This window comes from Anser cygnoides, chromosome 1, assembly GCF_040182565.1.
Source record: "Anser cygnoides isolate HZ-2024a breed goose chromosome 1, Taihu_goose_T2T_genome, whole genome shotgun sequence".
NCBI classification, from domain to species: domain Eukaryota; kingdom Metazoa; phylum Chordata; class Aves; order Anseriformes; family Anatidae; genus Anser; species Anser cygnoides.
Genome location: NC_089873.1, coordinates 197,369,173 through 197,397,054, shown reverse-complemented (window position 1 = coordinate 197,397,054; position 27,882 = coordinate 197,369,173). Strand labels below are relative to the sequence as shown.

Genomic DNA, 27,882 nt, shown 5'->3' with positions numbered 1-27,882 from the left:
CCAGTGTGCTTCATCTAAACTTAGCCTAAATGTCAATATGTTTCAGACAGAACAGATATATTCATTCTCATGCATTTTTAACTTCCTGTCATGAAGAAGGATCTTGGTGAAGAATTTCTGGATTTGATCCTCATGAATGCCACCTAGCAGCACTCATGAAACGCCCCTACAGCTATTAGCAGGCTAAAGCGTCTGTTGGCAAACCTACACACATGTATTGTTGCATCACTGAGAAGGGTGACACAACCAACTCTAGACTGAGCTCCCAGGAGCAGTTTTGCTGTTGGAGGGTACGAGGTGTGAGCCCCAGTGAGCACTGTTTGGTGCTTACTGACACATCTGAACATTGAAGGACATTTTATGTAATGTCAGTAGTGATTGCTATGTGCCACAGGAAAAACTACATTTTGCTGGCTGCTATCAATCCTTACAGTGTTCTTATGTTCTTGGTGAGTATTTATAATTTGAAAAAGAAAATCTTTCCCCTCTTAACAGTTTAATAACTAAATTAATTTTTCTGACAAGGGGTTGTTTATTTTTATAGTCAGTTTGGGACGTCTTTATCTATTCCTTCATTGCAGTGGCTATCACCCCACTAGCTTGCCTTATACCATTAACTAACTTATACCATTAGCCAACATTCAAATCTGTTACCCCATCTCTGCTTTTAACAGTACCTGGGCTGTTCACATGTAGTGTACACAGGCAGCACAAGCTCGGCTAACCTAACTGCACTGACTGTAGAATATTGATGTATTCATCGTCAATTAACTCAAATTCATTGTCAAATTAATTCTAAACATATGTTAATGTTAATAAGCATTTATGGCTAAATGTGGACCAGTCACTTCTTCACTTGTTATACTAAGTCTTTATGCCAAAATAAACAAAATTGGGATTCAAAGCTTGCCTGTTGGAGCAATGCATATGAGATTTCCAAGTCATTTTTAAAGAGGTAATACTTCCACCGTGCAATAAAAATATATACAGCTTTTTCCTACTTGGAACCTCATCATTTTTGTATGTTGTAGCCTTTAACACTGAAGAGAATAAATATTAAAAATTTCTTAGTTTAAAACTAAGATGGAGAAAAATGTTAAACTAAATGCAAATTATATCTTGGGTTTTGAAATCATCTGATGACTAAATAGTTCAGATCTGGATCTGATACCTTTCAGAGTCTTTGTTAAAACAGATGTACAGGAAGTCTTGTTCAGCTTCATCATAGAAATCAAACAATAAAGAAGCAGACATTGTGCTTATATTGACTCCCTTATTTCCACAGAGGACAGACTGACAGGATCAGGCCTGTTTGTTGTGTAGTTAAATACTCACCATTCCCTTCCAGTGATGCAGCTGTTTTGCCATCTGATTTCTATGAACTCCTTATCAATGCCCTTTGGATAGTCCTTTACCATATTTCTTTGCCTTTCATCATATGTTTGGAAGAATTATGTTATGAATGCTATAAATAGACCAGTGTTAGCACTATTTTCTCATACATTCAAAGATATATTTGGGATGGCAAGACTCCTTCCCTGCAAACGATAATTAAGATCTAAACCATACTTCTGATACAGAAATGTGAATATGGGATATCAGAAAGCAGACAGAGACAACTCTTTTCAGTCTATTGGTGGTGTATGAGGAGCACTAAGACAATAAAGCTACCTACTCCATCCCCTTTCTGCTGCCTCTCCCTCAGAGTAGCAAGCAAACCTTAATGCTTGCTCATTCCCAGTAGCCCTTTAGTTGCCTAAAGAACCTTTACTGCTCACCTCTTCAACTGGTTTAAGTGGATTCAAGTTGTATTGAAACACAAACACTTGGATTGTGCAATTTCCTTAGTATAGTCTGTATGGCTACAGCAATGCATTCTGATACCTTAAAAAATGGACAACATTGGCCAGAAAAAAAAGTTTGAAGAATTTGGTTAAAGGAGAAAATCTGGAGAGACCAATAGGAAACTGATCGATCCTAAAAAATCTATAGAAACTGCAAGTATGAAACATAATTAGATTTGGGATAATGGAAGTTTTCTAGGACTAGCAGAAAAAAATCATCAAGATCAAATCAGTGTCTCTTCCTCTAAAGTCAGTTTTCCACTGTGAAATCAATAAAATGGAAAATCAGATTAAAATCTTAAATGCTACTTTTAGTGTTAGTCTTCAGGGAAACTCAGGTGCACTCCATAGGCTGATAACTTTACTAAATAATAACTACAGTAGCACAGACATCTGGTTTAGTTTCATCCTTATTTATTTTATTATTCGTGCCCGTGCCAGAATATACACATGCTCTGTGTTCACCAAGTCAAATTAATTTCATACCTCCTACAAAGATTTTACAGCTTTTCCATATGTGGTTTCTTTAGAATGAATCAATGTGTTTGCTCAGTGGTTTGCTCAGAACAGCTGTAATAATATTGCGTTCACTCTGCATCCTTATTTCATACGCTTAGTAAGTGTGAATTGATTTTAAGATAGGTGGGTCAGAATTTTCCAGATAACTCTTCTTGGAAAAGTTTTAGCTATTTTCCCCCTAACTTCAACCTCCCATCCTTTTTTTTTCCCTTTTTTTTTTTTTTTTGAGTAACTGCATTTTTTTGTTCTCATTTCATTTGCAAAAGCAAAGAAGATTACAAATTAGTTAGACAGGTCAGAAAAAATGCAATACATTAGATAGGACAGAGAAATAATCAAAATTTTTTAGATATGAAAATATATGAAATGATTGTTTTGTTGTTGTTGTTGTTGTTGTTTTTTATTCCACTGAGATTCTCTTTCATACTGACAATTTTAAGATATTTTTATTCTTTATTTTCTTAACTACTTTAAGTATTTTGAATTGCATTTCTACTCCAAAAGTGTCAAAAAAATTTAAAGACGATTAATTCTAATTTAAACGCAAGCTTGATAGGACTGTCTTCTGGACTCTGCATATTTTTTCAGCGTATCTTCCCAGAGAGAGAATGAGCAGCAATGAGGGCAGAAGAGGTACGTGTGGTAAGAAGGGATCTACTACATGTAGCTAACATATTAACAAACTATCAGCTGCGTTAAGGCCTAGCACTTAGGATACCTGTGAAGTCTCTCTTTTGGTGGTTTGGTGTTTACAGAAGATCTTTAGATGAATAGTTTCCAGACCTCAGGACTACTCTGAGCTATTGTTTGGAATAGTATGAGATAAGGATTTTATGGGTCTTTCTCAACATTGGTTTCTTATTTGCCTGAAACTGGAGGAGCCATGATTTTACGAACCATGTTTGTGCTTTCTGTTTAGCCAGGACGTGAGAATGTATCTCAGTGTGCTTATGAAAATGGCAGCCCTGGGGAGGGTGAAGAGATGGCAGAGCAATCTCTGCTTGCCTTTAGCTGTGCTCAATGGAGGGAGCCTCCACATTATTATTCAGAGACGCTCTAATACATCCATGTCCTTTTTCTGCTGGGGGCCCCAGAGCTGAACGCAGGGCTCCAGGTGGGGTCTCAGGAGGGCAGAGCAGAGGGGGAGAATCCCCTCCCTCACCCTGCTGGCCACGCTGCTTTTGATACCACCCAGGATACGGTTGGCTTTCTGGGCTGCAAGCACACATTGATGGATCTTGTTGAGCTTCTCATCAACCAACACCTCCATGCCCTTCTCCTCAGGGCTGCTCTCAATCCATTCTCCACCCAGCCTGTGTTTGTGCTTGGGATTGCTGCAACTCAGGTGCAGGACCTTGCACTTAGCCTTGCTGGGGACACCTTCAGTGGCCCACCGCTCCATCCTGTCCAGGTCCCTCTGGATGGCATTCCTTCCCTCTAGCATGTTCACCACACCACATAGCTTGATGTCATCAGCAAACTTGCTGAGGGTGCACTTGATCCCACTGTCCATGTTGCCAACAAAGATGTTAAACAGCACTGTTGGCAGTGCTGACACCCGAGGAACACCACTTGTCACTGGTCTCCACCTGGATATTGAAACATTGCAACTCTTTGAGTGTGACCATCCAGCCAATTCCTTACCCACTGAGTGAGCCATCCAACAAATCCATGTCTGTCTAATTTAGAGATAAGGATATCATGGGAGACAGTGCCAAATGTCCAGCAAGCACAAGTCCAGGTAGATGATGTCTGTTGCTCCTCCCCATCCACCAATGCTGTAACCTCATTGTAGAAGGCCACCAGATTTGTCTGTCATGATCTGCTCCTAGTGAAGCTATGTTGGCACTCACCAGTCACCTCCTTATTTTCCACGTGCCCTAGCAGAGTTTCTAGGAGGATCTGTTCCATGATATTGCTGGGCACAGAGGTGAGACTGACTGGCCTGTAGTTCCCTGTGTCTTCCTTTCTTCCTTTTTTAAGAATTGGGGTTATGTTTCCCCTCTTACAGATAGTGGGAACTTCACCAGACTACCACAACTTCTCAAATTAGGTAGTGGCTTAGTAACTACACCCACCAGTTCCCTCAGGACCCATGAATGCATCTCATCAGGTCCCATGGTTTTGTGTATCTTCAGGTTCCTTAGGTGGTCTCAAACATGATTTTCTCCTACAGCGGGTGGTTCTGCATTTGCCTGGTCCCTGAAACACAGTCCAAAAGGGTCAGACTGTCAAGTCATACACCCGTAATATTTGTCTCCCACAACAAAAAGCATCTGCTTTTCATCCTTTAGGTAGACTGGTGAGAGGGGGACCCTGCATTTGAAATCCTTAAGTTACCCAGTAATGATGGCCTGAAAAAAAGAAAGATGTCATAAAAAAAATGTTGGCTTTTCAGTGTTGCAGTAGCAGATATGGACCTTGAATATGATTTTGAAGGAAAAAATGCCAATGCTATGATTCAGCACAAGTGAGAAAACAAAAGCAAAAAAAACCAACAAAAACTGTTACATGGTGCAACTGGTAATGTATTTCCTTGGGATCTTTTGCCACCAGTGCAGGGTGTGCTCTGGTCTTCCTGCATAGCTTTAGGATCTGACTGATGACGCTAAAGCCCTAAGGGGTGTTAGATCTGATTGAAAATGTTTTATTTTTTCCATTTAAGCTAAGAGAAAATAGTTCAAATCCTAAAACACCTCATTTAATGTTTGGAAATTCTTCATCACTTCATGTCTTTAGGTAAAGTTTGGACTGATTTCTTAAAAACAAACAAACAAAAAACCTCAACTGTAAGGCCTCTTGTATGGAAGATAACTGCTAGAGAAGTTCATAGTCTCTATATTGCAAGATCATACAATCACAGAATGGCTTGAGTTGGAAGGGACCTTAAATATCACCTAGTTCCAACCCCCCTGCCATGGGAAGGGATGCTGCCAACTAAACCAGGTTGCCCAAAGCCCCATCCAACCTGGTCTTGAACACTTCCAGGGATGGGGCATCCACAGCTTCTCTGGGCAACCTGTGCCAGTGTCTCACCACCCTTACAGTAAAGAATTTCCACCTAACATCTAATCTAAATCTCCATTCAATTAGGTTTCATTCATTTCTCTATCAGTATCTGCCCATGTAAAAAGTTGCTCTCCATCTTTTTTTGTAAGCCCACTTTAGGTACTGAAAGGCTGCAATGACATCTCCCCAGAGCCTTCTCTTCTCCAGGCTGAACATCTCCAGCTCTCTCAGCCTTTCTTTTTTCAAGAATGAAATGATGAATAGCCCCTTCTGGATGGAAATATGATCGTAAATGGCTCCTTCCGTATTTAAACTTTTGGTATACTTACTTTCACTTAGTGTTCAGCAGTATTAACTTGCCATCATAACTTTTCTGTACAGTGCTAGAACTTCTGTACAAGACATGAAGTCCTAGCTCACATATAATTATTCTAGTAACTCTTTAGGAAACTAGGACATTGCTATAAATGAGCAAACTGCAGACAATGTGACTAAAAGGTAGCTTAGGAATAGGCTGAATTTACTTTAATTTCCTGTTTTGGCTGCTAAAGATAACCTTAACTCTCAGATCTTTCTCCATCTCCAGGTAATTGATCCACAAATTGACAGCTAGCATTAGAGATTCCCAGTGTCAATGATGGCTTTGTACTCCAGTGACCCAAAGTAATGATCTAAGTTACAGACAGCTGTGGTTGTCTTTCAAGAGGCTAGTAGGACTGAGAGTTTTTCTTTCCTCAACAATTTTTTTTTTTTCCCCTGAAATAACTGGCCTTTGAAAAAATAAGACAAACTCCTCTCAGAACCTTCATAAAAAGCATCAACATATGATGCGAGTTGAGGAAAGGAACTCCTGGTGGCCTTTGGCTGTACCTTTGTGGTCATCTGAGCCTGTCTCCTCCAAAGGAAGCCTTTTGGGAAACAGCATCTGAGAAGGATGGTCAGTGCTCCTCAGTGTTTTAGGGGGCTCTGCTTTGATCAATTGGCAGTGACTCTCTTGCCAGCTGCAACCTTGTGTTCCCTTCAGATGAAGAGATTCAAGAAACCTGTCAGAGTTGTGCCACTGGACTAGCGAAAAGGAAGATAATAAAGTAGATCATGCATAAGTATTTGTCCTACTGTCAGAAGCAGTTTTGGATGTCAAGCATGGATTCATCTCTCCTGACTTCGAATGAAACATCTCATTCCCCCAAAGTGTTTCTCCTCACTGGCACTAACATGCAGAAGATTAACTTTTATGTAATCACCTGTATAATAGTTTCACCAAGCCTGAATAAAGGTTAGGTGAAACAGATGTCACCCTCAGACTTTCTAAAATTAAACACCCTGCCTATGTTTTACCACCTGCTACTAGAATGGTCTAGCCCAAGATACTTCATGACAGATAGCCTGGGATGGCACAGATTTCTGGTTGAGAATGCCTCCTCCTTCATGTTTGAATCCAAACATATGATACAAGTAGAACAACCTAAGAGACTGATTTTGCAGGGCTTCCACCTAGCAGGCAGAAAGCCAGGTTTACCTTGTAGAGAACCCATTGAGAGGAGTCCATAGGAAATCTGCACTCTGGTTGCTGCAGCCGTGACTGTTTCTTTGGTCATAGTGAGCCAATAGCTACCAAGATGAATGCTATGTGGACTGGGAGTGGGAAGAGTAGCAGAAGACAGTTGAAGGACTACAGACAGGACTACAGCACCTCTGCAGTATGTTGGCTGAGTTCTCCTCAAATGTACTACTGCATCTTTAGCAACGTGGTGACCAACACTTGTTGCCCACATATATAGAATCATAGAATCATAGAATATCCTGAGTTGGAAGGGACCCATAAGGATCATCAAGTCCAACTCCTGGCACCACACAGGTCTACCCAAAAGTTTAGACCATGTGACTAAGTGCACAATCCAATCGCTTCTTAAATTCAGACAGGCTTGGTGCAGTGACTACTTCCCTGGGGAGCCTGTTCCAGTGTGCGACCACCCTCTCGGTGAAGAACCTCTTCCTGATGTCCAGCCTAAACTTCCCCTGCCTCAGCTTAACACTGTTCCCACGGGTCCTATCACTGGTGTTTATGGAGAGTAGGTCCCCTGCCCCTCCACTCCCCCTCGCAAGGAAGTTGTAGACTGCGATGAGGTCTCCCCTCAGTCTCCTCTTCTCCAGGCTGAACAGGCCCAGTGACCTCAGCCGCTCCTCATATGTCTTCCCCTCTAGGCCCTTCACCATCTTTTGTCGCCCTCCTCTGGACACTCTCCAACAGTTTAATGTCCTTTTTTTACTGTGGTGCCCAGAACTGCACACAGTACTCGAGGTGAGGCCGCACCAGCGCAGAGTAGAGTGGGACAACCACTTCCCTCAACCGACTAACGATGCCGTGCTTGATGCACCCCAGGATACTGTTGGCCCTCCTGGCTGCCAGAGTGCACTGCTGGCTCATATTCAACTTGCTGTCAACCACAACCCCCAGATCCCTCTCTGCGGGGCTGCTCTCCAGCGTCTCGTCGCCCAGTCTGTACGGATAGCCAGGGTTGCCCTGTCCCAGGTGCAGGACCCGGCACTTACTTTTGTTAAACTTCATGTGGTTGGTGATTGCCCAGCTCTCTAATCTGTCCAGATCTCTCTGCAAGGCCTTTCCACCCTCATACAAGTCCACAACTCCTCCAAGTTTGGTGTCGTCGGCAAATTTGCTTAAAACACCTTCTAGTCCTACATCCAAATCATTTATAAAAACATTGAAGAGAACTGGCCCTAAAATGGAGCCTTGAGGGACCCCACTAGTGACATCCGCCAGCCAGATGTGGCCCCATTTACCACAACCCTTTGAGCCCTGCCCGTCAGCCAATTGCTCACCCGTTGTATGATGTTTTTGTTAAGTTGTATGCTGTGTCAAAAGCTTTGCTGAAATCCAAAAAGATCACATCAGCTGGTTTCCCTTGATCAGCTAGATGGGTGATCTTATCATAAAAGGAAATCAAATTTGTCAGGCAGGACCTACCCCTCACCAACCCATGTTGGCTGGGACCAATGACTGCATTGTCCCCCGGGTGCGCTTCAATAACTTCAACGATCATCCTCTCCATAATTTTACCAGGCACTGGCGTGAGACAGACAGGCCCTTCTTGAAAATTGGCACAACATTTGCCAGCTTCCAGTCTACTGGGACCTCTCCAGATTCCCAAGATTGTTGAAAAATAATTGAGAGAGGTCCTGCGATGACGTCAGCCAGCTCTTTAAGCACCCTGGGATGAATCCCATCCGGACCCATGGACTTGTATGGATCCAGGTGGAACAGCAAATCCCACACATATATGCCTACACACCTACATATACATACATAAATAGGCCTATGCAATTAAATGTATGCATACATATATATATATGCATATATTCATCTGTGTGTGAAAGTATGCATGTCGAAAAAGATTCTGTTTACTCTGCCAGCTCTCCAAGGTAATCTTGTGTCTGTTTATCCTTCCACTAGACCAATGTGTTTCACATTTGTTTGAATGAACAGTAACAGTCTCCAAAGGATATCCTGCTTTATAACTTCTTTCCTTTTTATTGCGGTCTTGTGGCTTCCTATGAGCCACATGTTATGTTGTCTCTTGTGAAATGGTTGCAGCAGCTGCCACTCTGATTGAAATTCTTGTCAGAGTCATCTAATTTCTCTTCTCACACTGCCAAGAATAAAAATAAATGGAAACTAATTAAATGGGCATAAAATTAAAAGGAAAGAGATAAGGCAAGAAGAACAGAGAGAATTTTGTATTTGGCCTCACTGGAAGCCACTACACCGGCATCTGTGAGCCTGGTGTTAGAGGAAGTTTGAGAGAGATGGGTGGATGCTCAGGCTATGGATGGTAAATTTTGTGGTACTGAAAAGCATTTCCAGGACAAAAGATCTCAATCCAATGTACTGCTATATTTCTGGAGTGGCTCCTGGGTGGTTTCATAGAATCATTGAGGTTGGAAAAGACCAGCCATCCCCCTACCACCAATATCACCCACAAAACCATATCCCTAAGTATCACACCCAACCTCTCCTTAAACATTCCCAGAGACGGTGGCACCACCACTTTCCTGGGCAACCCATCCCAATGCCTGACTAGTCTTTCTGAGAAGAAATGTTTCCTAATTTCCAACCTAAACCTCCCCTGGCGCAACTTGAGGCCATTCCCTCTAGTCCTATCACTGGTTATCTGCGAGAAGAGGCCAACCTCCAGCTCCCCACCACTTCTTTTCAGGTAGTTGTAGAGAGCAATAAGGTCTCCCCTGAGCCTCTTCTCCAGACTAAACAACCCCAGTTCCCTCAGCTGCTCCTCACAGGACTTGTGTTCCAGGCCCTTCACCAGCTTCATAGCCCTTCTCTGGACACACTCCAGGGCCTCGATGTCCTTCTTGTAGCGAGGGGCTCAAAGCTGAACACAGTACTCGAGGTGCAACCTCACCAGAGATGAGTACAGGAGGAGACTAAGTTGTAGGTTGCCTGCCACACAATGGCTTCCAGCTCCTCCTGTTTGTTACCTATGCTGTGTGTATTGGTGTAGATGCACTTCCATTGCACCATTGACCTCCCCCAACCCTGGCATTGCTCCCCCAGGCTCATCTCTATCGAGCCTCATTTCATTCCTGTCCCCCTTTGTATCTAGTTTAAAGCCCTCCCGACAAGCCCTGCCTGCTCCTGGGCTAGGATTCGTTTCCCTCTTTGAGACAGGTAGGCTCCATCTGCAGCCATCAGGCCAGGTGCTGAGTAAACTGTCCCACGGTCCAAAAAAACCCAACAAAATTCCTGCTCTGGCACCAGCCTCTCAGCCATACAGCCTCTCTCTCAGCCATTTCATCCCAATCCTCTGAATAATTCTCAGGAACTACTCGGTATATGTCATGCATCAGGGACCATTCCCAATAACTGGTTTGGATGTATCCAACCTATTTCAGAGAGTGAGCGAGTTAAATGGTGGTCATGAGCAATTTCATGTCCGTTGGCCCCCATGTCAGAGAATGCTCCCAAGTGTATTTGACTTCCTGCTATAGATGTAGCCTTAGCTTGTAGGCTCCTTTTGAAATGCTGTCTTACATGCTTCAATTTAGTACCTCACCATATCAGTCCTATGATTTCTCTTTTATCTGGTAATATTGGTTTTATCTGTAACTGGAAATCTCTCCCCAGCACTGATTAATGCATTAGTCATATAGCTTCTTGTCTGTCAGGTGTTTTCACAGGCAGTATCTCCTTCATGAACCTCAGAATGAGAGACTGAATGGTAGTAAAAGCCGTGTTTTTTTTGAATTTCTTCCTTCTACAGATCTAGGCAATGACTCACAGGCCACAAAGGATATGGCAACCAATTTATGAAATCTGGGGCATTTTTCAGTTTCCTGAAGAAAAGATGAAATAAAAAGTAATACTAAATTACTTTTTATTACTTTTTATTTTTTTTAATATTAAATTACTTTTTATTTTAGGAAGTTTTCTTTATTTTCTGAAACTGTTTTTCATGGCACCATTACATGTTCTCAAAAAAGAGTATTTTGCTGACAATCTTTATTTATAGCAAGCTGCTATTAAGGCACAAGTCCAATGAAATCCTGCCTGACTCCCTGCCAGCTCATGGTAGGCTGTGGTGAATTTTGGCTGTAGTATATAGTATTTCAGTGAGCTGTCATTCCAAAATAGTAGTAGACTGCTGATTAATCGTTATCTGAAAGAACTTCACTTTTTTTTTTGTAGAAGATGTTCTTGGTCCCCTTGATCCCTGGCTTTGCACCAGCACACCAGCTGAAGTGGCAGGCCAGCAAAGGAGAAGTTGTCCCAGCTCAGCTGATGAATCAGAGTTTGTCATTTCTGTTGTAAACTTGGGGCTGGAATGGATCCAAGCAACCATTTTCAGCCCTTTTCAAAGTGATAATTTGATTAAAGCCCTTGCAGAAAGGGCATGCATCTGCCTTCACCCTCTGCAGCCTCTGTAGTGTCTGCTCTGGAGCTAACAATTCCAGGTCGAACTGTGTGCTTCCACACATCTTATAATCAAGAAGGTTCACTTGTCCCATAGCTCAGATCCCATTATCTCTCAGAATGTTTTTATAGAGAAGATATTGGAATCCTTAGAAGGCAGTGTCCCATCCCATCCCATCCCATCCCGTTGTCCGTCCCCCTCCCCCCTGGAAAGCATACATTTTTCTTGTCTTTCAGAAGCTTATTGCCAACAAAGAAACTCAGGTTTCAGCTATTCAAAAATGAAACTAAAAAAGACATTGAAAAACTGTGAAAAAACAAACAAAGCTGTACCGACTATCTAGAAACATTTCTTGAGTCAGAAATAACACACTAGATGACAAAGAGCGTGTAAACCTTTCCCATCTCTGAGGAAGAGAATTTCTTTTCCCAGGAATGCAACAATATTCCTAGAAATTCAGAGGAGATACTTGAAATCTGTGCAAGTGGTGATGTTTTTGCCTTTGCAAATGCTTTCACTTGGGTCAGTGATCTATGACTGGAGTCAGGCCTGTCTGGTAAACTGAAGGACACAAGGAAGGAAACGAGGTAGGATTAGGCTCCTAAATCCTTCAGATGAGACAATTTATATGGATGCTGGAATCAGACAGATGAAAGCTGCCCAATCTGCCTCTGGGGCAGACTGGGAAAAAGATAGTCCAGACCTTTGAGGAGCCTGAGGCTTGGCAGAGAGTTCTGCAGACAGAGTCTTGTCAGATGTTTTGGATATATTTAATGTTGGTTGTTTTGACTAGCACCCAAGTGACACTGAAAGAGAAGACATCAGTGTTCGGTCTGACTTATAGGGAAGGGGTTTATTGAGCATGGTTGGACAAAAAGTTATCAGAAATTGAACAGAACATCCCATAGTAGTAGATTTCAGGTGTACAATTGAGCTAACTCATCCAAACGGGACTAAGATGAACGACAGGCTGTGCTATCAAAACATCAGGTACGAAGCAATGGAATATCCAGAAAAACAAACATCTTTTACAGTTTTGTATAAGGTTTTAAGGTTGGACCTCTGACTTTTGAGAGTCTGGTTTTTCTTTTCCAACTCCCCAAAATAGGTTATTAAAACCTGGGCCTTCAGAGAAGGGAAAAGTACCAGGTAAGTCCCAGGTGAATGACAGACTACTTATGGGATGGGAACAAAACCTGATGGTATAACCAAGAAAGAAGGGTCGGATACATCATGCTAATATCCACATGAGTGTGGCAAGCTATCAATGTGCAAAAAGCAATCACAGACTACTGCTATAATAATAAAAGTAACAGGCCTGGAACCACTGTCCACTTATCTAAAATTATCTTTCAGAACAGCAGATTACTTCCTGAGGAATTTCCCTGAACTATACTGACTCCTGAATCATGCCCAAATGTTAGGTTGTTCAGGGCAAAGCTGTGCCAGGGACCAAGTTAATAAATTAAGAGTATAGATTATCACTTCTCTGGCACTACTTAATTTACTTTAATTTGGATAAGAATCTAGTATGTCCCAAAGACATTTCTGGACATTTCTGTTTCTCCTCAACTCTATAAGCTGATAAATGTTTTAGCACTGATCTATGTGGTGTTTTCACACTGATGGGCAGCTGTGCTCTGCCATGCCACACTCTCACTCCCCCTCCTCAAAAGAGGGGTATAAAGTACCATGAAAAAATGTTCACAGGTTGAGACAAGGACAGGGAGAGCACTAACCAGTTACTGTCACAGGCAAAACAGATGCAAAATTGGGAGATAAATCTAATTTATTAATTGTTAGCAGACTAGTGAGAACTAAAAGCAAACTAAAAAAACTTTCCCCTCATCCACCCTCTTCTACCTCCTCCCCCTGTGTGGCACAGGGGAGTGGGGAATGGGGGCTGCGGTCAGTCCCTGACGCTTCGTCTCCGCCGCTCCCTCACGGTCCCTCTCTGCCCCTGCTCCCCGTGGGGTCCCTCCCACGGGATGCCGTCCTGCCCGAACTGAGCCTGGGGGGCTGCCCACAGGCTGCAGCTCTTCAAGAATTTAGTGGGTTTACGTGGCAAGGTTTTGGTAGCAGGGGGCCGTAGGTGTGGCTTCTGTGAGAAGGATCTAGAAGCTGTCCCATGTTTGGTAAGGGCCCCACTGCTGACCAGAGCCGAGCCAATAAGCGATGTTGTTTTGCACCTCTGCAAGAGCATATTTAAGACAGGGAAAAAAAAATGCAGTGCCACACAGCAGCTGGGAGAGTGAGAGGAGTGAGGAACAGCCTTGCAGGCACCAAGGTCAGTGAAGAAGGAGGGGGAGAGGTGCTCGAGGCACCGGAGCAGAAGTCCCCTGCGGCCTGTGGCGAGGACCATGGTGAAGCAGGCTGTCCCCCTGCAGCCCATGGAGTACCACGGTGGAGCAGGGTTCCACGCTGCAGCCCGTGGAGGAGACCATGGTGGAGCAGGTGGACTTGCACCGACAGAGGCAGCGGCCTGTGGAGGACCCCTGCCGGAGCAGATTCCGGGCCAGACCTGTAGCCTGTGGAGAGGAGACCACGCAGGAGCAGGTAACCTGGAAGGAGCTGCTGCCCGTGCGGGACCCAGGTTGGAGCAGTTTGTTCCTGAGGGATGGACCCCGTGGTACGGACCCATATCTGGAGCAGTTCTTGAAGAGCTGCTGCCTGTGGGCAGCCCATGCCGGATCAGTTCAGCAAGGACTGCATCCCGTGGGAGAGACCCCACAGCACAGGGGACGAGAGTGACCGAGAAGGAGCAGCGGCAAAGAAGCGCTATAGACTGACCATAACCCCTATTCCCCCATTCCCCTGCACCGCTCGGGGGGAGGAGGTGGAAGATGGTGGATGGGGGGGAAGGTGCTTTTGGTTTCTGTCCTTTGTTTCTCATTTCTCTAGCTTTTTAGTAATAGGTAAAAAATCTTACTATCTCCCTATGCTGAGTCTGTTTTGCCCGTCACTATAATTACTGTGCTATCTCTTCGTCCTTATCTCAACCCTTGAGCCCTTTTCATTGTATTTTCTCCCTGTTCCTCTTTGAGGAGGGGGAGTGAGAGAGTGGTTGTGGTGGAGCTCGGCCGCCCACCCAAGTAAAACCACCATGGCTCCGTACCACGGGGTCCATCCCCCAGGAGCAAACTGCTCCAGCACGGGTCCCCCACGGGCGGCAGCTCCCCCCAGACCCCCTGCTCCTGCGTGGGCTCCTCTCCACGGGCTGCAGCTCCGGCCCGGGGCCTGCTCCTGCGGGGGCTCTCCATGGGCCGCAGCCTCCTCCAGGCCACATCCACCTGCTCCACCGGGGGCTCCTCCACGGGCTGCAGCGTGGAGATCTGCTCCATGTGGGACCAATGGGCCGCAGGGGGACTTCTGCTCTCTGCCTGATTTTTATTTTATAATACTCGTTTCAGTGAGTTTGCTTGGGATTAAGGTTTATCAGTCTGTTCACATTGTATTCACTTTCCATACTGATCTCAAATATATCTCCTAATGCTGGATTTCATGTTTCACAGTTCCACATTTTTAAACTGCTCTGACATCCCTCATAGTTACACTTTCTTCTTCCCCAGCTACCTCAGGAACAGACTGATTTCTGGATGCTAATTTCAAGGATTGGTTCATAGGTAGTCCTTAAATCTGCAAAATTATAAGCTATTTCCATGTACCATTTGTTCCAGTGGTCCACTTCTCTGCTTTATCAATATGAGTGCCCCCTCCCAGTCCTTCAGCTGGGGCAAAAGCATGCAACCAGGGCCCATGTGGGCCATCAGAGGGACAGGACTCTTGATTATCTAGCAAATTATAATAGAAGAAAGAGAAAAACACGCCACACAGGTTCAGAATCTATATCCTTAATGAGTACTGATGTGCATTTTTCTGGGGAGGAAAGCACATGTAACGGCAACCTAGGAAGCACAGAGTGAGAGAAAGTGCCTTTTCAGAGCTGTGATCATGAACAAAGACTGAAAATGTCTGGTGAAAAGGATTTATTTAGACACTCAAGGGAAGGGGAATGAGATTTAGAAAAGAGGTCATCCATACCCCTAGTAGTACAGACAATGATTCATGTCCACTTAGAGCATTCATCTGAAGGGATAGGACTGAGCAATGTCATGAAGTAGAATCACAGTGTGGTTCTGAGGCAATGTAAAATCTTTTTCTCATTCCAAGTAATTAACTCATGATTTTAATGTTACATGCATTCTGCTCCATGGATTCCCTCTCTAGCTAGGAAGGGATAAACTGATATCAGCTGTGGTCTTCTACTATCAAAAGATATCATAATAACTGCTTCATAACTTCACACTTGTGACACCATCTCCATGGCCTTACCCACCTCTGCATGATAGTCTGGGAATATATTTCATTACCCTATGATGACAAAAATATATTAGTGTGGCTTCCATTCTTCTGTATAGTTCCTCAAAGATAAGCATTCAGAAACTAGAATAGAAGTTTTTTTTTCCTTTTTTTTTTTCCTGATAGTGGGAACATTTTCCTATTTTTCTTTAGTATAAGGTTGTGTAATCAATTTGTTTTGTAAAAATAACAGGAGTTTAATGGTGTTTCTCAGTGATTCCAATTACTTCTCCCCCCCCACCCCCACCCCCCCCCACCCCGGAATTGGCACTTTCTACTAATTTTTAGAAGTTAAGTGGGAATGTCAGATGTTGCCGTGAAATTTGGATAGTCCTCTTTGATTCATTTCAGTCTATTGATTCAATATCGAAAGTCCTGGGGTTTAGCAAAGATCACCTGGGAACTTCCAGTGTGGTCCAGACTGCCTGTAACAGCCTGGGCCATTGTGAGACATTCAGGGTAACTCGAGCCATCACTAGGTAGAATTCTAGCTTAGAAAGGACTGCTTTTAGGCTCTTTACTGTGTAGTAGTACCCCAAAAGACAGGATTTTGTGTGGCTTCTCAGTTCACTATGTATGTTAATGAGAGGCGACTAGAGTTATTATTAATATTATTATTTTTTGTATGTGTGTATGCTGCCTGGCAACTCGAGATGTAGGACAGGAAAGAGAATTATTTTTTCCCAATTGTTAAAGAAAACAGAGCCTTAGATTTTGGACCACAGTGAAACAAAACTGTCCCAGTGTTTATGCAGAACATGCATTGTGGACAAGGATACAAATTGAAGGGAAGGGAAGCCGGTCTGACTACGTCCATTTGTAGCCAAAAGGGGAAGGAATTTATTATGTTGTGGTAAATTCTCAGTGAATATCACATGAGTGTTTCCATGCCTAGGCTTCCAGTTGTGTTGAAATGCTGTTGGGAAAGTTTGCAAGAATATTAATTTTTGTACATGCTGCTCAGACCTTCCTGAACTGTAGTAGAAAAATCCATGTGAAAAATGACAAAAAAAAAGTTGAAAACCTGCATTCTTCAGATTGAAAGACTTTACAGTGATTTAGTATCATTCAGTGTGATCTAAATTCATTTACATAATTCCAGTTTACACGAGATACTCATAAATGATGTTCTAAGAAGCACATTTTTTGTAAATGTAAAAATGGATAGAACAACCAGATTAGGCTGGCATAATCACAGAATACAGAGATTTTTCTCTCTGGTGAAAGTGGGAAGATTTTTGGCTTGTATTTTTATGTAGAACGTTGCCTTTTTCCTGTCCCACCCATCTCTAGCTCTCGTCCTGGGAAGCTGTGACCATGATGACAGTGAAGCAGGATTCAAAACCCAAGGCTGGTCCTTCTGTTAGGTAGCAGGATGTGATCCAGGGCTGTCTCCATAGCTCTGATTTTTTTGTCAGGTTCCTTAACCTATTCTGGAGAGTATTCATTAACTCCATGTTATGGCACAGAAGTTGTACCAAATCTTTTCTTTATTGTGTCCAGTTTGCCAACCTGCTTTTATGTACACATAGAACAATATTTCATCACTGTAACCTAGTTGTGAACATGCATGGGGCTGAAAAGCAAGGGCATTGAGCCAGCTGAGTTTTAAATATAGGCAAGTCTATGATGACTGAAGGATCTAGACTTATTTTTTTTCTTTTATATGATTTTAATTTGCATTGGGTAAGTTATGTGTCTCTTTTTTCTATCATTATTTAGTGTTAGTATTGTGGTAAGGCCTAAGAGTTCCAGTAAAGAATCAGGATCCATTTTGAAAGATTCTTTAAAAGCATTGTAATAACCCATGAAAAAGGTGACTTCATCATGAGCTTTCCTGTATCGTTGTGTTGCAACTGTGGAGTCTTCCTAGAAGACCAATAATTTCCTACTGCCAAAAGCTAAAGATCAACAGTTACTTTTTTCTTTTTCTTTCTTTCTTTCTTTCTTTCTTTCTTTCTTTCTTTCTTTCTTTCTTTCTTTCTTTCTTTCTTTCTTTCTTTTTTCTTTCTTTCTTTCTTTTTTCTTTCTTTTTCTTTTTTCTTTCTTTCTTTCTTTTTCTTTCTTTCTTTCTTTCTTTCTTTCTTTCTTTCTTTCTTTCTTTCTTTCTTTCTTTCTTTCTTTCTTTCTTTCTTTCTTTCTTTCTTTCTTTCTTTCTTTCTTTCTTTCTTTCTTTCTTTTTCTTTCTTTCTTTCTTTTTCTTTCTTTCTTTCTTTCTTTCTTTCTTTCTTTCTTTCTTTCTTTCTTTCTTTCTTTCTTTCTTTCTTTCTTTCTTTCTTTCTTTCTTTCTTTCTTTCTTTCTTTCTTTCTTTCTTTCTTTCTTTCTTTTTCTTTCTTTCTTTCTTTCTTTCTTTCTTTCTTTCTTTCTTTCTTTCTTTCTTTCTTTCTTTCTTTCTTTCTTTCTTTCTTTCTTTTTCTTTCTTTCTTTTTCTTTCTTTCTTTCTTTCTTTCTTTCTTTCTTTCTTTTTCTTTCTTTCTTTCTTTCTTTCTTTCTTTCTTTCTTTCTTTCTTTCTTTCTTTCTTTCTTTCTTTCTTTCTTTCCTTCTTTCTTTCTTTCTTTCCCAGCCATTCCCCTTATATGTTTACGTGCAATACTTTCCTTCAATTAATCTATTAACGAGATTCACACGTTTGTGGAGACTAGGTGTCCATTTTGTAATGTGACATCTAGTGGCAGTGTTGTGTAATAGTAATGAGATTATAAAATATAAAGCAAGAGAAGTTTAGAAATGTCATACCAGGGAAAATTTTAGTGATTAGCATATCACAAGATCATTTTATTTAGTGATATCCAATCTGTGTTTTAAAATGTGCAGTCTTCTTAATGTAATGTACTTACTGGTATAGTAGCAATTCTGTATTTCTCACTAAAACAAAGAATCTTGCATCTGAATTTGTGCTCTGCCTTTTTATAATACAGTCCTTCTGTAATTCCAAGTACATTATGGTGAACTCATAGACACTCACTATGAAGTTGTTGTGCTGAATTAATAATGAAGATAAGAGATATGATTAATAAACAGATAATATTGATAAAAATTAAAAAATGTAACTGTCCATTTAAATCATCCAAGCAATGGCATACATGTCTCTAGGCTTCCTTGTAAAGGGCATGTCAGCTGCTGTCATCTCCCCTGCCTGATGCCTTCCCTTTTTTTTGTTTAATACTTGTCAAGATAGTCCTAAAATCCAAGAAAATAATAATAATAAAAAATTGCTCATTGACATATAAACATATTCACAGAAATAAATAGAATGATTTTCACATTTCACTGTATGAAATGCTGATTTAAAAATACGTTGGGTGAACATAGCATTAAAAGCAAAGAAAATCGAGCAGTTACCAGCACATAGAGAGTACAGGTTATTTTTGCAGGAATTAGATCTTTTATTATAAGCATTGGTACTGTCTTTATAAGACCCCTATCACAGACCAAAGACCAAAATGTGTTTATTTCTAATTCTGGTATGAACAAAATCTTATTGAAAAGGAACAAGGCTCTCTGAACTCTCATAACAGTATATTCCATGCAGGTCACTGTGGGATTCATCTGATGAAATGTAGATATCTAAAGAGAATGCTTTTACATCTGAGCTAAAGAAATAAGCACTCACAGGATGCAATCTGTCTCATCCTGAAGTTCCTAAAAATGGTTATTTATCTTTATTGGTAATGCAGGAAATCAAGGATAGCTTGTTGAGATGTAGTCATGTGCATGGGCAATATCTAAGAGTAGTGACATGAATCCCATCTAGTCTGAGGCCTAGATAAACAAAGAGGCCACTCTATGACCCAAGGATGTATAGAAGAAATGCAGAAAAAGAGCTCAGTCTCTGTGCTTTCCATATTTCTAGAAGAACATGTTGGCAGTTGTTATTTTGGCCAAATGATAGACCTCCAATATTGTTTTAACTTAACAGTTTAATAATTAGAGGGCAAGCTAAGCAAAGATCTCAGCACTTCCTAGGAATCAAAATGGGATTTCTCTACTGTATCATTAGTCTTCTTCTTTAAAGTTTGAAAACAAGCAATTTGTTAATGCCCCTGTTAAGTACCATGATACTCAATAGCATCAATAGATACTTCTCAGTGTTTATGGCAGTTAAACTTGCTTCTGGAGTAGCAGCTCTCTAAACAGGACTGAAATGGAAGTGGTCTAAAATTTGAGCACCATGTCTCCACCTCCACATGACTGTGTGATGGCTTGCATAGTTCATGAGCCCTTTATTGGCCATTTGTATACAGCTAACTTTATCCTTTTTCTGCTAATTAATAAAAAAGAGAAATGAAAATTAATGTACCCATATTTAGTAATGATAATCTATATGTTATCAAGTTACTATTCCATGTGATAGTTCAGTATGCTTTATTCTCTTAAGTACTTATTGTATTTCTAATAATAAATCTTTATTACACTGAAATTGAGATGGGTCTCCCCTTCTGTAAATGCCTCTGTTTAGTTTCCCATGTCCTTTCTCTGCCACAGACCTTCAGGTCCTCATCTGCAGTAGTCCTCAGTGCCCTCCTTTGTCATGTTCCTGCTTTCCCAGTAACGTGGGTTTGGTTTGCAAAGGAAAACAGAAAATTGATCTAAACCACTTGGGAAGGAAATAGTAATAAGTGACACACAAATCTTGAGAAAGAGAAGGGATTGGTAATGAATTAGGCAGGGTATGAACTCTGTGAACTGCTAAAGGCCAAGGGTGTCAGCCATCCACCAACTATAACAAATGTTTAAGTAAAAGCACTGTGAGAAGTAGGGTTGTAGGGCTGTAGAGCAAAGTAGACTGGATGTGACTCCCAAAAGAAGTAGGTGACATCTTGGACCCAGTAATAACTTCTAAAGAAATGTCTGATAATCTGGGATCGGGGGATGGCCAGCAGAACATAGAAGGAACACATGGATGCCCAGTCACGTTTCTTACAGAGATTTTGGCTGCTCACTTCTCTTTTCTACAGCACCATTGCCTTTTGTGTAAGAGATCAATCCTTTGATTTTCCAGCAGAGTTGTTGGATTCAGCTTGCACTGCCACACTTGGATAATGACACAGAGCTCAGTATTGTTCCTAGGACTTTTGGATAGAGAATAACCTTTCAAAGCACGGCCCTGAAATGAAGCTTTGGGATTCCAGATAGCTGCAGGCTACCTGTGTGGGGTAGCTACACCCCCAAATTAGGCACACAGACTTTGGTTCCCTTTATTTCTCCTCCCTGCACAATTTTTTTTTTTTTTTGGAAACTTCTTAGCACCTGTGTGTTACACTAGATGTTTACTCCTGTCAGAGACTTCACAGTTGAGTTGCTGAAAAACTGAATGATTTTGCAATTTCTAAGCAAATAAAATTGAATGAAAGCTTATGTATGATATTGATTTAGACGATTGTGGTTACTGCCAGCAAACATAAACACACACTTTTGTCAGGAAGAGCTGCCCAGACTGTGTACTCATCTGTTTGCCTTGAACACCACAAAAATATTTCAGCACAATTCCAGTCATGCACAATTACACTTATATAACTGCTGCTGATAGAAACATTACCAGAGGGCTAAATCCGTCTGTTTTATAACTCCCACTGTTAGCTACACACAGACAAAGCATACATACAGAGACTTGGGACTGCCTTCTGGTGCTAAAGATCTTTCCTGTGACCATATTTTTGGAAAGTGCCCAAAGGACCATTCTTTGGTTCAAACCCTGATATCTCTGTCAATGCACGGGCAGCTGTGGCAGAGCATCCTCCACCAGGAATCTGATTTCTGTGGCCCCAAACTGCTCTGCAAGCTGAAACCATGCATGGCAAGTGAGGATGATAAGGAGGTTGGCTTCAAAACCACACTGCTTCTCTGAACCAAAATGCTAATGTAGATTCAGCCTTTCTAGGCATATTCATCCCAGTTTATTAAAATCTATAGTTCCCTTGTGCCCCATCCCAAGCAGATGCTGTAAGAGATACCATCCTTATTCTTGTCCATTGCCACTATGTTCTCAGTCAAAGTTCAGTATCCTTTCTTATGGATATCCTTATCTTCCTTCCACACTTATTTTAAAGCTTTAAGGTTGATGTCATGGTGGTCAAACTCACCCCAAAGTGCAGAAACTAACATTTTCCTTATGACTAGGCATCTTTGAAGTCTCAGAACCAGCCAGTAGGACACTCAGACATAAGAATATTGGTGGAAATTAATTATCCGAACTTAGTCTTCACAGTCTAAACAAGTTCTTACAGAAATATGTGTATGCAAAATTTTTGCAGACTCACAGAATGGCTGAGGCTTGGAAGAGACCTGTGGAGGTCATCTGGTCCAACCCCCTGGTCAAGCAGGGACACCTAGGGCAGTTCACCCAGCACCATTGCCAGAGGACTTTTCAATGTCTACAAGGAGGGAGACTTCACAGCCTCTCTGGGCAACCTGTGCCAGTGCTCTGTTACCTTCACAATAAATGTTTCCTGATGTTCAGAAATACCCCACAACATAATCAAAAATAGGGAAAATAGTGACCTCTGTATTTTCCTTTGTGCAATTAGCAGTTTATTTAGCCATCTTTCCTTTATTGGTTCTCAAAATTATGACCTCCAATAATCTGCACCTGCGAATAACCTGTTCAAAATCAGAGGCTTTTTTTAACCCTTAAAAAAGGGTTAGTGCATTGAGAGCATAAGCTATGTGGATGAGACTTGAGGGGACCACTCAGGGAAGAAGGATGGTGGGGTCCAGGCTTGTTTCATGCACTGCTAAATAGTCCACACTACTGAAGTATAGGATTTGATGTATTTTCCACATATTCCCACAAGTTAATTCAGTCCTGTGAGTCCACTAGGTACTTACTGTCCAGCTGCTACCATCCTCCTAGACTTTCTTATAGAAACTTAGCACTGCAATTTACCTCTTTTTATCTATATGGAGAATTCTGCACAGGGCACCAGAAATTGGTAACTTAATTCTGAATATAACGTATAACATATTTTGATGCTTGTCTAAGCTGATAAATAAATAAATAAACAAACAAACCTGTTTAGTTGTAACAGTTCGTGAACTTTGGTTTGAAGGCACATTTGTTCAGCCAACTGCTTGAGGAATAGACGCACTTTGTGTGAGCTTTGCTATGGCAGTACATCTCTATGGTCATAAGGAACACAGATGTTGCCACTAGGACTCTGACAAAGCAAAAGATATCAGAAGTAGTGTTACTTAAATATGTGTTTGAATTTTGGCATGCCCTTTTCTCTAATTAAAGCCTGTCCTCTTGTAATGCTTTACACAGGCTGCATTGTGATCCTGGAAAAGAAGAGAGTTTATCACTATTGGAAATGAAAGACTTCTTTTATTGTAATCATTCTCTTTGCCACATTCTATGCTAGTTAAAATACACATCTGTGTGACCTTTCTGTACGTCTGTACACAAACTCTGTACACAAACACTTTATATTTGTTAACTCACAGCATTTTGCTCCAGAACATGCCTATAGCAGTTTGATCTTTTTCTGAGATCAGTGTAACCTTTCCTTGCTTCTTTGAACAAAGTGTCTTTCGTTTGTACTAAGGGCTTGGTTTGTTCACAGTAATTCAGTTTGCAGTAGTATGAAGTGTTAAATACTCTGTTCAGCTGCTTGAAAAAATACAATAACCTAAGCTATAATGCCCTAAATAACCTATTCATTTTATAAATCACTTCCTCTGTACTTTTGAGAGAAAATCAAAAGCAGTACTTATAAAATTAATGAAGATAGTTTGAAACATAGCTAGAAATAAAGTGCATATGTATTTGTACTACGTATACATGCATAGTTTGAAAAATATTCTCCGGTGCTGTTTGTAAACTATGTATTTTTCACCTTTATTACCAAGCTCTGTTTAATAATGGCATTTAACATGTCTGTTTTTTTTTTTTTTTCCCACACAAAATACCTTCACTTTCAAATATTGATTTTTCAACTTAATCAGTGTTACTTTCTAAATCTAAAGTAAAACATTTTTTACCAGTTCCCGTAGTACCTGATGACAATTTAGGGCACTCAGTCCTTCAGGGCATAGTTTCTAGTACTCTATTATTTTATACACGTTTTTGAATCACCAGAAATTTGGTAAACACACCGTTCAGTTTACTTGATTTGAAGTTATGGTACTAATTAGATTCAACAAAGCATTTTCGTTATCAAATCTGTCATTCTCCTTGCAGAGTTTTCTCGCTTTACATGAAATATTACGTAGTACTATTACAAGTAACGTCAGCCCCTGAGGAGCTGCGCTGACTGGATCAAACGCCGGGCAACCACAGCGGGGCCTGCAGTGGGCAGGCGGTGGGGCTGGAGGACATCCCCACGGCCTCTCGCGTTTCTCTGCCCCTGAATCCACCCCAGGGACCTGCTGCTAACCCTCAGGAGATGCCGAAGCAGCAGTGGCCACTGGATGGCAGCCGTGCACCTCCTGGCCCAGCCCTGAGCGGCCTGGGCGCTGGTGGCGGTCAGTGCCCACAGCTCCCTGAGGGCTTCTGCCGTGGGACGCCTGCCTTGCCCTGCGCTGTGAGCTTCTTAGCGCCAGCGTATTGCAACAATCAGCATTTTCTCTGTCAGCCTGTGCTAACTTTTCATCTGATGGTTTTAAAGCTTCTATTGGTCAGTTGTGAGGAAGGTGTATTGCCCACAGTCCTACCAGCAGCATATTTTGTAAAATACTCAAAAGGTGTTCCCATGTAGCTGGTGAGATGCCCTCCTCCTTTAGTCCCATTTGGGCCTGTGGAGCCCCACAGAGGCTGCCCAGACCCACACACACCTGTGGGCTGGGAGCTTTTGTGGGACACACACACACATACACTCGTCCACTCCAATGTCTAGTCACACACAGAAAGGTAGCAGGGCACAAAAACACACGAAGCACATGAAGCATGAGGAGAAACCCCCCACAGCCACTTCCTGCTCCCCTACCCCCCCATCAACTGCTTTCATTAAAGAATGCAGGCAGACCATGAAAAACTCTTTCTCACAGCCAGAACCACAGAATTCACATCTCAAACCTTCAGGTCCTGTCTGCCGGTGTAGTGGACAGGCTTGGCGGTGTCCCTGAGATGTGTGTCATTAAGAGTGGTCATTCTGCAAGGGTCTTTGCCTCTGTTTGTAGCCCCCAGAGACCTGTAGCACCAGGCACATCCTGCAGCTCATCTGCCTTTCTTGCTGGCATCCTCCCTTGGTACCTGCAAGGGCAGTACTGAGTGTCAGTGCCCTGCTTTGGGTATGGGTCTGGCATGCTGAAGTGCCAGAGTTCAAAAAGGTTAATTTCATTAAGCTCTTCAAGAAGTGTGTTGGTTCTCAATGCTTAAATACTGTCCCTGCAGTTTCCTCTTCTGTTATCAGAATTTGAGCAATTAACAGCAAAAGGCATGAAATTACCACTGAGTGCAAGGAAGACCTATGCACATACAGGTAATGACAAGTTCTTTCTTCACAGACAAGCTCTGATTCATATCTTTTCTCTGCTTTTAAGGCACCAGATCCTTACATCCCATAGGATGAGTTTTCTTGAGGCTTTTGGAAGACAGAGGTATCTGCCTGTCACCCAAAAGCACAGCGGATAGGCTGCTCATCTGAAAGGGAAGAGGAAGAAATGGTTTTAAGCCCTATTGGTAGCTAAAGCACTTCCACAGACGTTCTGGGAATCCAGGTTCTTGCAAGCAGAGAAACGAGCAGGGACTTTTCAGGATAACCCACCACAGACACTTTGTGTGTCTCAGCAACACATTGCATTAGGATGCATAATTTGCTCATTTCCTAATCCAGTCTCATCATCACCATCTTATAATCTTTTTAAAATACAGCTGTTAAAAAAGCATTAAATATAAATTGGACAAGAAACTATCTATCATGGTTTCTTTGTGATACAAAGCAACTGGAAAGACAAGTGTGGGTTAGCTTTCTCCTTGGTTTCATATGTCTTTTTTGCCTTGCCTTGTCTACCCTTCCAAACTCCTCTGGTCAACGGCAGGGGGAATATAGCATTACAAAACCAAATAGAAATGTGCAGTGGAAAGCAAGAAGGATGTTCAGTGAAAACACTAAGAAAATTATTTCAGGCTGACCAAGTGGGATCCTGTTTTCTGTTTGTGTGTCCCTCTGCTCCCACAGTAACAGCTGAATGTACCGGCCAACTTCAGCCAAGCTGAACCAAGACACTGAAGTTCCTAGGGGTTTTGTGGAAAATAGCAGCTGGCTAGAGGAGAAAACCCCTGTTACTGGAGTTGGGAAGGAAGATAATTGATTCCTTGCCTGGGCTGTGGGGCCAGCTGTCTGGTCAGCCCATGACCGCACAGCATTACCCAGCTGGTAACTTAAACGCAGTATGGGAAAGTGGTAAGAAATTTACATGCATTATGAGGAGTTATAGATGGTGTAAGAGAGTGCTGGGGAGGTGCTGTTTGAAGCTCTCAAGGGCTGTGGGAGGGTGGGAGGCTGCAATGAGGTACAAGACATAATCCCACATTAAATCCCACATTAGCTAGGCTCCTGGCAGAGACTGAGGGGAAAGGATGACCAGTGAGCACTCATCACTTACTGGATTTCTGCTGTGATGATCCTATTCCAATTGGTTTTTCACCGAAGAAACAATGCATGAAGAGGGAAAACAGTGTGGCCATGCTGTTATCACTAAGCAAAAGTCAAGCCCTTTTGTGTTGGGTGTGACTTTTCAGACCTTCTTTGCAAATACAGGAAAAACAATACTCATTGTTTTATTTATTTTTGCAGGTGACCTATGAACATGCACCCTGTGTTGGTTTAACATAATGCCAAAGCTGCCAGTCAGAAAGCATTAAGAGCATTTTTCTGTTAAAAATTAACTTTTCTCGAGACAAGTTATTCAAGTTGCGAAACAATGAAACACCTGAGAAAAGAAGGGAGTACAGATACTCATGTTTGTTTATGTATGTGAAGTAGAGGAACTTGCCCAAGTACTGTAAAGCACTGAGTAACCTCCTTGATGACTCAATGATTAAACGTTCCTTGCAGTTTAGATTACGATTGTGTTACACACCAAGCAGAGAGTGTATGAAAGAATAAACTTGCCTCTGAGTAAAAACATTTAGGTGTAACTGGCTTGGCAGCTTCTGTGAACATGATGTTCAGCTGTGCTTTCTAGACAGTTGTCATCTGTATTATGTGGAGAAGAGTTTAAGCAGACTAGGACAGAGGAACAGGTAGGGAACCATCTCCATCCTGCCTGCTTCCAGTGTGTTCTGCTCCTGTCTGTTGTGGCCACTCCACAGGTAGTGGTGGTCCAAGCAGGTGCCTTCAACTTTAACATTGGTTTGTGGTCATATTAAAAGCTGATGATTTATCTCACCAGAAAGTGAACATCAGAGAAGATAAAAATAGCATGTCCTTCTGTTTTGGATCCCATAAAAACTAAAATATACCAGCAAAGACACTAGTCTTTTCAACACACTTAATAAACGTTGGCTGTCTGAAAACTTAGCTACTCTAATTGAGTTGACTGGCTTGCCTCTGCAAAGAGACGCTTTCTCCAGGGGGTGGAGGTACTGATTTGCCCTTGGACAGTCTTAGAATGAGATGAGTAACATTGTGGAGAACTTCCCTCTTCTTTCTGTACAGGGATCTTCCCTAATTCGTGTAGAGTAAGTATACAGAGAGATAGAAAGCTAAAGTTGTGAGATGAATCTCACTCAAGCATCTACCATTTTACTCCACTTTATGTTTAAATTTTGTTAGGGTTATAGAGTATGCTGCTGTTCACCTTAACTACCTTTGTAGATCAGTAAGACAGCATATCTGAGCCTCTCTTTTGATTTCCTGGTGGAAAACAAGCCAGAGGGTCTCTCATAATAATAGCAGCAACATAATGACAGCACCCTTTACACCAAATTGAGTAGGTAAGGTTCAGGTTGCAATCATTGCGTTGTTGCACCTGGCACTGTAAAAACACATAGCAAAAAGAAACTTTTTACTTGAACACAGAATAGGTGTGTAAAACAGTCAGACATATGAGAACTAGGGAGCAGGAGGACAAGCCAATACTAATGAGACCATATTCTCAGATATATCCAGCTGTGCACATGATATAGCCAAGCATTTGGCAATTTGTTCTGGGCCTCTTTCCAAAATTAAATGTAAAGGAAATACTTGAAGAGGATATGACTGTGAGTTTATAGTTTTGGTTTGGTTTTGTGGGGAGTCTGCCCTGTGTACAGTGACA

At 41.8% G+C, this 27,882-nt stretch overlaps 1 long non-coding RNA gene across 2 annotated transcripts; it reads left to right on the top strand.

Annotated features, from left to right (window-relative positions):
* The first annotated feature begins 228 nt into the window (after positions 1-228).
* LOC125184572 (uncharacterized) lies at positions 229-6,735 on the top strand. Of its 2 annotated transcripts, none has more exons than XR_007168794.2 (3): positions 229-449; positions 2,952-2,996; positions 5,959-6,735. It is a non-coding gene; the product is annotated as an uncharacterized lncRNA (long non-coding RNA). The 2 variants fall into 2 exon arrangements; XR_010828406.1 differs by lacking the exon at positions 5,959-6,735 and adding an exon at positions 4,762-5,203 and having other exon boundaries at positions 232-449.
* The last annotated feature ends 21,147 nt before the right edge of the window (positions 6,736-27,882 follow it).